At 43.3% G+C, this 12,496-nt stretch overlaps 1 long non-coding RNA gene across 1 annotated transcript; it reads left to right on the top strand.

Moving 5' to 3' along the window:
• Positions 1 to 590: 590 nt before the first annotated feature.
• Positions 591 to 12,230, top strand: LOC139534014 (uncharacterized). The gene is made up of 2 exons (XR_011666897.1): positions 591 to 905; positions 11,864 to 12,230. It is a non-coding gene; the product is annotated as an uncharacterized lncRNA (long non-coding RNA).
• The last annotated feature ends 266 nt before the right edge of the window (positions 12,231 to 12,496 follow it).

Below are 12,496 nucleotides of genomic sequence, written 5' to 3'. Positions count from 1 at the left end.
TAAGTGCACGAGCAGCACTTGGCACAGGAACCTCTTAATTTAGCATAAATGGAGTGGAGGGGCACTTTTTTTCGTGACTTTTTTGTCCAAAGCCCAGCGGACAAGGGATTATTGAGTGACATTGAGAAGTATAGGCTATATTAAATTAGGACTCCTTTTGTAAACTATTCTATTTCATTTTTCACTTACTCAGTTAAGTATTCCAAATTTGGTAAAATTATAGGCTACATGTTTATCATGATAAAACATATATTAACCTATAGGCCTATGGACCACGAGGTCACTAGACACTGCATTGGTCCTATAATAGCAATAAATGCACCTGCTCATCTCATTCCTGAGTCATGGTCATGTTGATGTTATAGCCTACACATGAGCTCATATATGCGGGAAATAACTCACTATGTGACTCTTTTGGAGACTTATACTATTATGTAGGCTAGTTTATATTATATGGGCCAGAACTTGGACGCTGTAGTCTTTATTATGCGATTAATGGCTCATGCTGTTTACAGAGCGCAGTGGACTTCCCCCTCCCATAGTGACTGCGCATGGACTGGATCACGTGGGAGGTCCCTTTAAGTTTCCATTGAAAGGCTTGGCCATGTCACATGATGGACATGATATAATGAAATAGCAGGAAAACAGAGACGGAGTGTACCCTGAGCTGATTAAAAAAAAATCTACGCACTCATCTGCAATAGCACCCGCGCAATTGCCTCGGAGCAACTGGGGACCAAGTCGGGGACAGGGGCGGTCCAGAATACGTACCCATCAGACGGGACATGTCTGTCGATTCGCGATTGTACCTGCAGCTATTAAGCACTTTTTGAAGGGGAAGATCCCTTGAAAGTGCGTGTTTATTCCATCCATCTACCTGGGAGTGAAATCGGTGATCATCTCACGTGAGTGAACTTATTTATATAATGTCCCAGATGGTTGATACGCAGCTGGGTAGAGGCACTGTTTCTCTATGCTCTTCTCAGCTGTCATTTCTGCGCGTTATTTTGGCTTTCTCGTGTTGATACAGCGGAGGAATCGCATTGTGTTCTGTGTTTTCTGTAAGTGCGTAATACGAAAATTCGCCCCTGCTCTTGTGACTGAGCAGATTTTTTACATTTTCTGCCAGATTTTTGCTCTCTATAGCTTTGCCAATGTCCACATTCCAGTTTGTGTTGCGCAGATTGAAGTTGAAGTAAGCTCGACAACTGCGTCTTTGCTTTCTACACATATTTGATAGCCTATTGAATGTATGTTGTTTAAAAAATAATGCCTATAGGTCGTCCACCTCACCCATATCTTGAAGGATGGCACTGCAACAACACACAGACCGCTGTCTGATCCAAGGCTAGAAAATACGAGCAAGAAAATGTTTAGTTTAAACTAAAATTGATGTCGCCACTATAGTCTGATTTTGCGTTGTCGAGACAGGTTATTTGGAGCTTGCACTGACAGTCGAGAGGGCGGCATTTTTATGAGGACGCACTTTCATAACTTGTGATGTTCAGATCTCTCCAATCGTCATCATTACGCAACATAAACAGAACATAACTACTCATCTTTATGAATTATAGCCTATTGTGATGTAAAATATGGGGCAGCAAAATCATTCATAACCTGGTTAAAGTTTATTTCTGTGAAATAATTGTAAAGTTCTAGAATGAACCGAATACTGGGCTATAGCATTGTGATTGGGGTAGCCTTTATATGTCCGATGCATGGAGAACTTTCTACTGTCAAATCGGAAACTGCGTAGCTGTAGGGCCGTCCGCCTTTGATACATCCTATACCCCCCTGTTAGCCTACAGGTGGGGCCAAATCCTTTATCAACATGTTCTACAGTCCCTCTGTCGGACGGGGACGGGATGTTAAGGAAATGTGACAATAACATTTGACGTCACTGCCTTGTACAGTATGTCGGAGTAGTGTCAGGGACACGTGAGCGTTCAAAACAGGTAGGAACTCGAAAATCTCCGACTTCAGTGTGTTCATGATAACTGGGAACTCGAGAAAAAAAAACTATCTCTGAAAGGGAAAAATCGTTTTGAAAGTTCATCCGATTTGGAATTGCAAGTCGGAATCTCGGGCATATTCCTAGACCTCGGATTTACCAACCTGAATATTTTTTATTTTATTTTATTGAACCTTTATTTAACTAGGCAAGTCAGTTAAGAACAAATTCTTATTTACAATGACGGACTACCAACAGGCAAAAGGCACTCCTGCGGGGATGGGGTCTGGGATTTAAATATATATATATATATATATATGAGATTTAGTCTAGATTTAACTTTAGCCTGCAGCCGTGATAAGTGCTGAGAGAAGGACAGTGTACCTTCTAGCCATACTCCTAAGTACTTGTATGAGGTGACTACCTCAAGCTCTAAACCCTCAGAGGTAGTAATCACACCTGTGGGGAGAGGGGCATTCTTCTTACCAAACAACATGACCATTGTTTTGGAGGTGTTCAGAACAAGGTTAAGGGTAGAGAAAGCTTGTTGGACACTAAGAAAGCTTTATTGTGGAGCATTTAACACAAAATCCAGGGAGGGGCCAGCTGAGTATAAAACTGTATATCATCTGCATATAAATGGATGAGAGAGCTTCCTACTGCCTGAGCTATGTTGTTAATGTAAATTGAGAAGAGCGTGGGCCTAGGATTGAGCCTTGGGGTACTCCCTTGGTGACAGGCAGTGGCTGAGACAGCAGATTTTCTGACTTTATACACTGCACTCTTTGAGAGAGGTAGTTAGCAAACCGGGCCAAAGACCCCTCAGAGACACCAATACTCCTTAGCCAGCCCACAAGAATGGAATGGTCTACCGTATCAAAAGCTTTGACCAAGTCAATAAAAATAGCAGCACAACATTGCTTAGAATCAAGGGCAATGGAGACATCATTGAGGACCTTTAAGGTTGCAGTGACACATCCATATCCTGAGCGGAAACCAGACTGCATACCAGAGAGAATACCATAGACATCAAGAAAGCCAGTCAGTTGATTATTGACAAGTTTTTCCAACACTTTTGATGAACAGGGCAAAATAGAAAAAGGCCTATAACAGTTGGGATCAGCTTGATCTCTCCCTTTAAATAAAGGATGAACCGATGGCTGCCTTCCAAGCAATGGGAACCTCCCCAGAAAGGAGAGACATGTTAAAAAGGTCGGAGATAGGCTTGGCGATGATAGGGGCAGCAACCTTTAATGAAGAAAGGGTCTAAACCATCTGACCCAGATGGTTTTTTGGGGTCAATTTTCAGGAGCTCCTTTAGCACAACAGATTCAGTGACTGCCTGCAGAGAGAAACTTTGTAGCGGGGCAGGGGGGAAAGAGGGCGAAGCATCAGGGATAGTCGCATTAGAAGGGGTGGGAGATGAGGAAATGTTGGACGGGCAAGGAGGCATGGCTGAGTCAAATAGGAATCCTGACTTAATGATGTGGTGATTAAAGAGCTCAGCCATGTGCTTCTTGTCAGTAACAACCACATCATCAACTTTAAGGGACATGGGCAGCTGTGAGGAGGAGGGTTTATTTTCCAGGTCTTTAACCGAATATCACTGACACCATGATTTGACATTGTTGTTTTCCGAGTTCCCAGTTCTCTTGAATACACAAAAAAATACTTGCAACTGACCGCCTTTGGAACGAGCACAGAGCACGGGAATGCGCATCTCCATCTTCTTTGCACGTATGTGACAAGACCTAGAGAGACCAATGGCCAATTGATAGATTGTAACATTGCCCAGGTCAACTACATTTTATAATTGTTTTTGAGTGTGTATAAGAAAAGAGCACAGTCTAGTCTAAATCTCTATCCATCTCATCCCTTTAAATCTGACAAGGTAACCAACAACCAGGTGTTTACCTCTACATTGAATTCCATTTATCCACAAAAACTAGCCTAAGAGCCAAAACACAGGTGGCATGAACTCTCCTCCTGTCACAGCAGAGCAGGCTGACATCCTTCTGTACAGTATAAGAAAATATGCTTTCTAGAGATGGGGCTCTCTAACCCAGCACTCTCAGTAAACACAGCCATAGCTGCAGGAAGTGTGGGTGCTGAGGGTGCTGCAGCGCCCTCCTAAAAAATCAGAAGAAAAAAGAAGAAAAAAAAATAAAAAATAAAAAATAGCGCAGCACCCTCAAACTACTTCCCGCGGCTATGAACACAGCTATAAAAATGCTCTCATGTCCTGTCCTGTCAGCAAAACTAGTAAGATAGTAATGTACACATAGCTACGTGCCTTTCTCCACTATAGGTTACCTTTTTTTGCTCACAACTCTATGCAGACTTAAGGCTGTACCTACTGCGGTCCATTGTCCATTTATGACTTTATTTGTTGATTGAGTCACTGCCAGTCTGAATCACTTTACATAAAAAGAGGAAGCATTGAAGGACGTGGTAAATTTCACAGGAATCGAGCTCTTTTTCGTGTAACACCCTGGTGTGTGTGTGTGTGTGTGTGTGTGTGTGTGTGTGTGTGTGTGTGTGTGTGTGTGTGTGTGTGTGTGTGTGTGTGTGTGTGTGTGTGTGTGTGTGTGTGTGTGTGTGTGTGTGTGTGTGTGTGTGTGTGTGTGTGTCTGTGTGCATGTCTCTTTGTGTGTGTGTTTTGGTGTAGGTTTCCATTTCTGTGATATTACAGGTGTGTTATTCTAGAGAAATGTTGATGTATTTTCCTCTTTTAATATGTTTCCTTTAATCTTGTGTTGGACCAGCATTTAATTAATTCTGAGAGATTTTGTTTTTGTTCCTCATGTCCTTGTCAACAAAGTGCCAAATTGGCCTAAATTGTAGACCTCAGCTCAATCTGATAATTCAGAATCTAGCTATTGAGCAGGTTGAAGAGACTACATTTCTTGGTGTCACCTTGGATAGTAAACTGTCATGGTCAAAACGTATTGGTTCAATTGTTGTGAAGATGGGGAGAGGTCTGTAATTGATAAAGAGATGCTCTGCTTTTTGACACCACACGCCACAAAGCAAGTCCTGCAGGCTCTAGTTTTATCTTATCTTGATTATTGCACAGTCATATGGTCAGTTGCGGCAAAGAAGGACCTAGAAAAACTGCAGCTGGCCCAGAACAGAGCAGCACGTCTTGCTCTTCACTGCAATCAGAGGGCTAATATCAATACGATGCATGTCAGTCTCTCTTGGCTAAAAGTAGAGACTGAATGCATTACTTCCTGTTTAAAAAAAAACATTAATGTGTTAAAAATTCCAAATTGTTTGCATAGTCGACATACACACAGAACTGACACACACACTTACCGTACCAGACATGCCACCAGGGGTCTTTTCACAGTTCCCAAATCCAGAACAAATTCAAGAAAACGTACAGTATTATATAGAGCCATGATTGCATGAAACTCCCTTCCATCTCAGATTGCTCAAGTGAACAGCAAACCTGGTTTATAAAAACAGATAAAGCAACACCTCACCACACGCCTCTCCCCTATTTGACCTAGATATTTTATGTGTCTGTACTGTACCGTTCCAGCCATTATTATGAGCCGTCCTCCCATCAGCAGCCTCCACTGATATACTGATATGTAGGCTATGTGGGATGTTTAAAATGCATGTAGTTCTGTCCTTGAGCTGTTCTTGTCTATTAATATTCTGTATATGTCAGGTTTCATGTTTTATATGGACCCCAGGAAGAGTATTTGCTACTATCGCGAAAAGCTAATGGGGATCCTAATAAAATACCCCAAATAAACCGTTGTCAACAACAAGCAGAAGACATGGGAATGAAGCATGTTTGAGTTTGAGCAGGGTTGACATTCCAAAGTGTTGAGTGAGATTGAGTGTGTCAACATAACTCATGTTATTATAGTTGTTATTAGTGGGGATATTCTAACACCCATTTCAAAGGAGAGGTTCAGGGGTATAAGCAGTTGTTTCCTCTGGAGGGTGCATGACTTAGCTAAACTATGCGCTGCACTTTACTACAGAGGAAGCAGCGAGATTAGTGACATGTTTAAAATGGCCAGAGTGTCACTCAAGTACTGAAGTGTATTTGTGTGTGTGTGTGTCCGGTGTACGTCCATGCTGAAACCGACATCGCAGTCTGCGTCACAGGCCATGTATGAAGTCCAGTGTTGACAGTCTCCCTGTTACAGGCCAAATGGGTCTGTTCTTGTCCATTACAACAAACATACCATTTAATTTAATGATATGTTGTTGTGTTTGTCTTTTAGCCACGGCTGTATTTAAAGTTGAAGCACGCAGACAGCGCCTGTGTCTGTGTAATTTGCAGCAGACTGCAATTTAATTCCTGTCCTCTTTCCCCTCCCTCTCTTCCTCACTAACTCCATAAGCCATCACTACTGGTGAGTCAACAGGAGCTCAGCAAATGTTACTTGAAAAGACTTGGATTGCAGACTGATTTGAGTACAGAGAACACTGAGGTTGGTGGTTTCACTGTGTGTGGGATGTTGTTGAATTATTGCATTTCCTCAGGCAGGTGTGTTGTACTCAGAGTGTTGGTGTGTGTTGCTAGTTATACATTTGTCTCTGTATGTATCTGTGTGCCTCTGAGTGGGAGACAGCTGGTTTTTAACCCAGCTGTTAAAGTTTTATTTCCGCTTGGTGCTTGTGGTTGTGATGAACAACCCTTGTGTGTGTGCGTGTGTGTGTGTGACTGTGTGTGTGACTGTGTGTGTGTGTGTGTGCGACTGTGTGTGTGTGTGTGTGCGACTGTGTGTGTGCGACTGTGTGTGTGCGTGCGACTGTGTGTATATGTGTGCGACTGTGTGTGTGTGCACTCATGCAAACGAGCATGGGTGCGCTTGTGTTTACATCTCACAGTGTACTAGGAGGGGAAGTGACGCAGGAAGCAGCAGAAGAGCTGCAGACATTAGGCTACACTGCTGCAGAGAAACGGAGGGAGAAACTAGCTGTACGCGCAGCGCTGCTGAAATGCTCCATCATTTGCCTCTGCTCACAAGAAACAGACGTAGACAAGTTTAGTGTGTGTCTGTTGGAGTGTGTGTCTGTTTGAGTGTGTGTCTGTGTTTGATAACAAGATGTTAACTGTAACGTGGCATGGCATTTGTGTATCCAGAGCCCTCCCTGTTCCTGCTCTCAGCAAACTCTACTGTTGCCAGAGCTACAACAGCTCAAACACATTTCCAAGTCTCTCTTGAACACTAATCTAGACTGTTCTAGAATGGAAGGGTTTTATCCCCGAGGTGAGCAGCTGGCTCTAGTCTAGAGCAGGTTGATTCCAGAACCGAGCAGTCTGGTGGATGGGTATGCAGTGTCAGTGTGTCTGGGCTGGCAGAGTTGGCACAGGGGTGGCCTGGGGAGGGTGTGTAATGAAACCTCAGTAGGGTACTGTCAAACGAGGAGAAAACTCCTGCCCACACCTTTATTTAATGAAAAATGAGATGTCTACAAATGAAAAGCCTGAAAAGATCTCCCTTATGTAACAAAGGTTTTCAACCTTTTTTAATTTCCATATCAGTTATTTATCATTCTGACAATAACTGCAGTTGCATTCGGTTCTTTGTCAGTGGGTAAATGTTATGTGGAAATTATAAAACAACTCTGGCAAGGCTGTCTAAATGTGTGGGCCCACCAATTAAGCATACTGGAATTTGGATGAGAGGGAGAGGGAGAAAGAGACCGAGAGATGAATAAAGAGAGGTGAAAGAAAGAGCGAGCGAATGAGTGAGAGGGTTGGTTGTCAAGCTGACCGGCAGAGGGGTGGGTTGGGTAGGGAGCGGGATGCATTTTCACACAGCAGTCACATGAGCTGTACTTGGCAGCCGCCATTTGCTTTGATTCTGTACAGCCTGGGAGAACAAGACGTTCTCATTCCGGAACCCATCCCGGACCCTGGCCTGCCATGAGGAAGTGGAGCAGTCGTCAAAAGAGCGAGCGAGAGAAAGCATGGAGCCTCATTCAACCCAGAGTGAGAGTTAGAGGGGAAGTGCAGAATGCTACGGCTAGCTAAGTAGGCCACAGGCACAGCGACTGTCACATGAACACTGCTGCAGCGTTAGCCATTCTCCAGTGTATGTGTTGCCACAGAGTGGAAGAGAGAGTTCATCATTTACTGTACATTAGACCTAATGGGGTTGGCTATATATGGAGAAAGACCGAGTGCTTTAGGTAAAGCAGGGCAGTGACTAGCTACGTCAGAGCTTCCAATATCCTGTGAAAGACAAATATCGACAGTCAAATTTTGGTATTTGATTCAAAAAAAGAAAAGGAAAATTCAGATGTCTTCTTGATGACCCCCCATGATCACATGACCCTTGGATCTCAATAACCACTACATGAAGTGGAAGTACTGTTGTTCCCTTATAGATGAAATCCACAGTAGGGGAAACGGTGCCACAGCCCGCCCCACAGCCGTTGTTATTGTATTTGTTTTGTTGTCAAAGCAGAGCTGGGAAGCGTTGTGCATCATGGTAAAAGCTTTAAACACTAGTTAATGATCTCTCTAACTCACCTAGTTAAAATACAGAAAAAACCCTGAGAAGAAATCAAATGTTAAGGGATTGTGTCCATTCAGAGAGGATGAGGCGAAGCAAGAGGCTCCGTTCCCATCAAAATCTGTCTACGTGAGAATACAGCGACAAGCAGACCAAATGGGGATTTTTTGTATGGTGGTCTATGAGAGAGTGTTGGATTTGGTCAATAAAATGTTGTGTTGCTAATTTGCTAAGTGAGGCTTATTTAATCCAATAAAAGTTTCGTAATGTTAAGGTTGTTCCGAATGTATTGATATACACTGAGTGTTCAATACACTAATATTGAGTTTCACCCCCTTTTGCCCTCAATTGCACCCCCCTTTGCCCCACAATTCGTCGGGGCATGGACTCTACAAGGTGTCGAAAGCGTTCCACAGGGATTCTGGCCCATGTTGACTCCAGTGCTTCCCACAGTTGTGTCGAGTTGGCTGGATGTCCTTTGGGTGGTGGGCCATTCTTGATACACACAGAAAACTGTTGAGCGTGAAAAACCCAGCAGCGTTGCAGTTCTTGACACACTCAAACCGGTGCACCTGGCACCTACTACCATACCCCGTTCAAAGGCACTTAAATATTTTGTCTTGCCCATTCACCCTCTGAATGGCACACATACACAATCCATGTCTCAATTGTCTCAAGGCTTAAAAATACTTCTTAAACCTGTCTCCTCCCCTTTGTCTACATTGATTTGAAGTGACATCAGTAAGGGATCATAGCTTTCACCTGGATTCACCTGGTCAGCCTATGTCATTGAAAGAGCTGGTGTTCCTGACGTTTTGGACACTCAAATATTTGATATCGGAGTTGTGTCTGTTGTTCACATGAGTATCTGCCCAAACAATGTGCTAGTCTAGTGTGAGAATGTTCCCAACTGATCGTACCTGCTTCCACCTGCCTTTTCGCCTTTCTGACAACGACTCCCATTGTTAGGGCAGAGACAAGACCATTTTGACATTATATAGATTATCTCTGGTCCAGTTCTTATCTGAAGTCACAGGAAATGAGGTCATCACTTCACACTAGTCTGGTGGTGAAACAGCGTCTGCTGCTCCCTGAGTCCCTGCTCAAATTCTCAGCTATCCCTCACTACCCTGACATTCTCTCACCAATCAACAAGTCACACCACTACTGTAAGGAAGATAGCACTATCCCTCTCTTGTGTGAGGATCTAACATCCAGAGAGAGAGAGAGAGAAAGAGAGAGAGAGAGAGACACACACATACACACACACACACACACACACACACACACACACACACACACACACACACACAGAGAGAGGGAGAGAGAGGGAACAGGAAAGAGACAGAGTGCAAACAAATAAAGCAACAGATCGATGGAAGCCCATATTGGGGCCCCTGCTGTCAACAGACTTGTATTTGCATTTGGATTTATTCCCTGTTCTGTCTCTGTAAACACCCGTCTCTGAGTGCTACTGCTGCTGCTGGGAGATTTACCCCCAGCCTGTCACCTGTCTTTGTCTGACTGGAGGAGGCCTCTCTCTGTCTCTGTCTCTGTCTCTCTCTCGCTCTCTGAATCTCTCTCTCTCTCTCTCTCTGCTTCTCTCTCTCACTCGCTCTCACTCTCTCTTTCTATCTCCACGGAGCTGTGTCGTCGCCCAGTGACTACATGAAATGTGATGACTGGGGAGAACTTTGGTTCCCAGTATGAGATTGAAACAGGGTTACATGGGGATAGAAACTGGTACACTGAGGATTAGGATTCCCAGGAAGATGTTTAAAACTCTTGTTCTGGGCTAAATGATGGTGACAGTGGGTCTCACACTCACTCACTCACTCACTTACTCACACAGGTCCTCAGATCCAGGATCATTACATTCGTCCCACCCATTTCCAGGCGTGACTGGCCTAGATTGATGAGTGACTGGCCTAGATTGATGAAAATGGACCTGTAACACTTACCATTTTAAGACTTTCCTCTGCTTCTACCCAAGCAAGGTTTTCACCCAAAAGTTCCACTGAGTCTGACCATTTTGTAGTGCATCGAGTCTATGAAATTATATTTGTCTTCGCTTTACAAAGTTGTTTGATGTTTTGTGGCAAATATATAATGTGGGGTAAAGAATAACTTTTATGCGTATATAGTACCAGTCAAAAGTTTGGACACACCTACTCATTCCAGTGTTTTTCTTTATTTGTACTAATTTCTACATTGTACAATAATAGTGAAGACATCAACATATGAAATAACACATGGAATCATGTTGTAACCAAAAAAAGTTTTAAACAAATCAAAATATATTTTATATTCTAGATTCTTCAAAGTAGCCACCCTTTGCCTTGATGACAGCTTTGCACAGTCTTGGCATTCTCTCAACCAGCTTCATGAGAAAGTCACCTGGAATGTATTTCAATTAACAGGTGTGCCTTGTTAAATGTTAATTTGTGGAATTTCTTGCCTTCTTAAAGCCAATCAGTTGTGTTGTGACAAGGCAGGGGGGGTATACAGAAGATAGCCCTATTTGGTAAAAGACCAAGTCCATATTATGGCAAGAAGAGCTCAGATAAGCAAAGAGAAACGACAGTGAAGGTCAGTCAATCCGGAAAATGTCAAGAACTTTGAAAGTTTCTTCAAGTGCAGTCGCAAAAACCATCAAGCGCTATGATGAAACTGGCTCTTGTGAGGACTGCCACAGGAAAGGAAGATCAAGAGTTACCTCTGCTGCAGAGGAGAAGTTCATTAGAGTTACCAGCCTCAGAAATTGCAGCCCAAATAAATGCTTCACAGAGTTCAAGTAACAGACACATATAAGGATACCAATAAGAAGAAGAGACTTGGGCCAGGAAACACGAGCAATGGACATTAGACCGGTGGAAATCTGTCCTTTGGTCAGAGGAGTCCAAATTGTAGATTTTTGGTTCCAACGGCCGTGTCTCTGTGAGACGCTTAGTAGGTGAAAGGATGATCTCTGCATGTGTGGTTCCCACCGTGAAGCATGGAGGAGGATGTGTGATGGTGTAGGGGTGCTTTGCTGGTGACACTGGTGGTGATTTATTTAGAATTCAAGGCACACTTAACCAGCATGGCTACCACAGCATTCTGCAGCGATATGCCATCCCATCTGGTTTGTGTTTTTTTTTTTTATTAAACATTTTATTTAACCTTTATTTAATTAGGCAAGTCAGTTAAGAACAAATTCGTATTTTACAATGACAGCCTACTCCGACCAAACTCTCCCCTAACCCGGACGATGCTGGGCCAATTGTGCGCCGCCCTATGGGACTCACGATCATGGCCAGTTGTGATACAGCCCGGGATTGAACCAGGGTCTGTAGTGACACCTCCAGCACTGAGATGCAGTGCCTTAGACCGCTGCACCACTCGGGACCGTTTAGTAAGACTGTCATTTGTTTTTCAACAGGACAATGACCCAGAACACCTCCAGGCTGTGTAAGTGCTATTTGACCAAGAAGGAGAGTGATCGATTGCTGCATCAGATGACCTGGAAAAGCAGTCAACAAGTGCTCAGCATATGTGGGAACTCTTTCAAGACGGTTGGAAAATCATTACAGGTGAAGCTGGTTAAGAGAATGTCAAGAATGTGCAAAGGTGTCATCAAGGCAAAGGGTGTCTACATTGAAGAATCAAAAATCTAAATGTACATTTTGATTTGTTTCGCCGTTTTTTGGTTACTACATGATTCCATGTGTTATTTCATTGTTTTGATGTCTTCACTATTATTCTACAATGTAGAAAATAGTAAAAATAAAGAAAAACCCTTGAATGAGTAGGTGTGTCCAAACGTTTGACTGGTACTGTACATTTTCTATATGTTTTATGTGGAATGAAGAGCTGTTTACTTTCTATATGTTGTATCTCTATGGCGCTGACTGTGCTGCTTCCGGACCTTTCTTTAGCTCAAGGCCTTTGCTTTGACTCCACGGCAACCAGCGCCAGACACGTAGGTAGCTGGCTGGAAAACACACAGGGTCAGAGCAGCTTAACGTCACACACACCCACACATGAACATAGACACGTGTATATGCAATAAACA

This window comes from Salvelinus alpinus, chromosome 11 (assembly GCF_045679555.1).
Source record: "Salvelinus alpinus chromosome 11, SLU_Salpinus.1, whole genome shotgun sequence".
NCBI lineage: Eukaryota > Metazoa > Chordata > Actinopteri > Salmoniformes > Salmonidae > Salvelinus > Salvelinus alpinus.
This window is presented reverse-complemented; position numbering and strand designations above follow the sequence as displayed.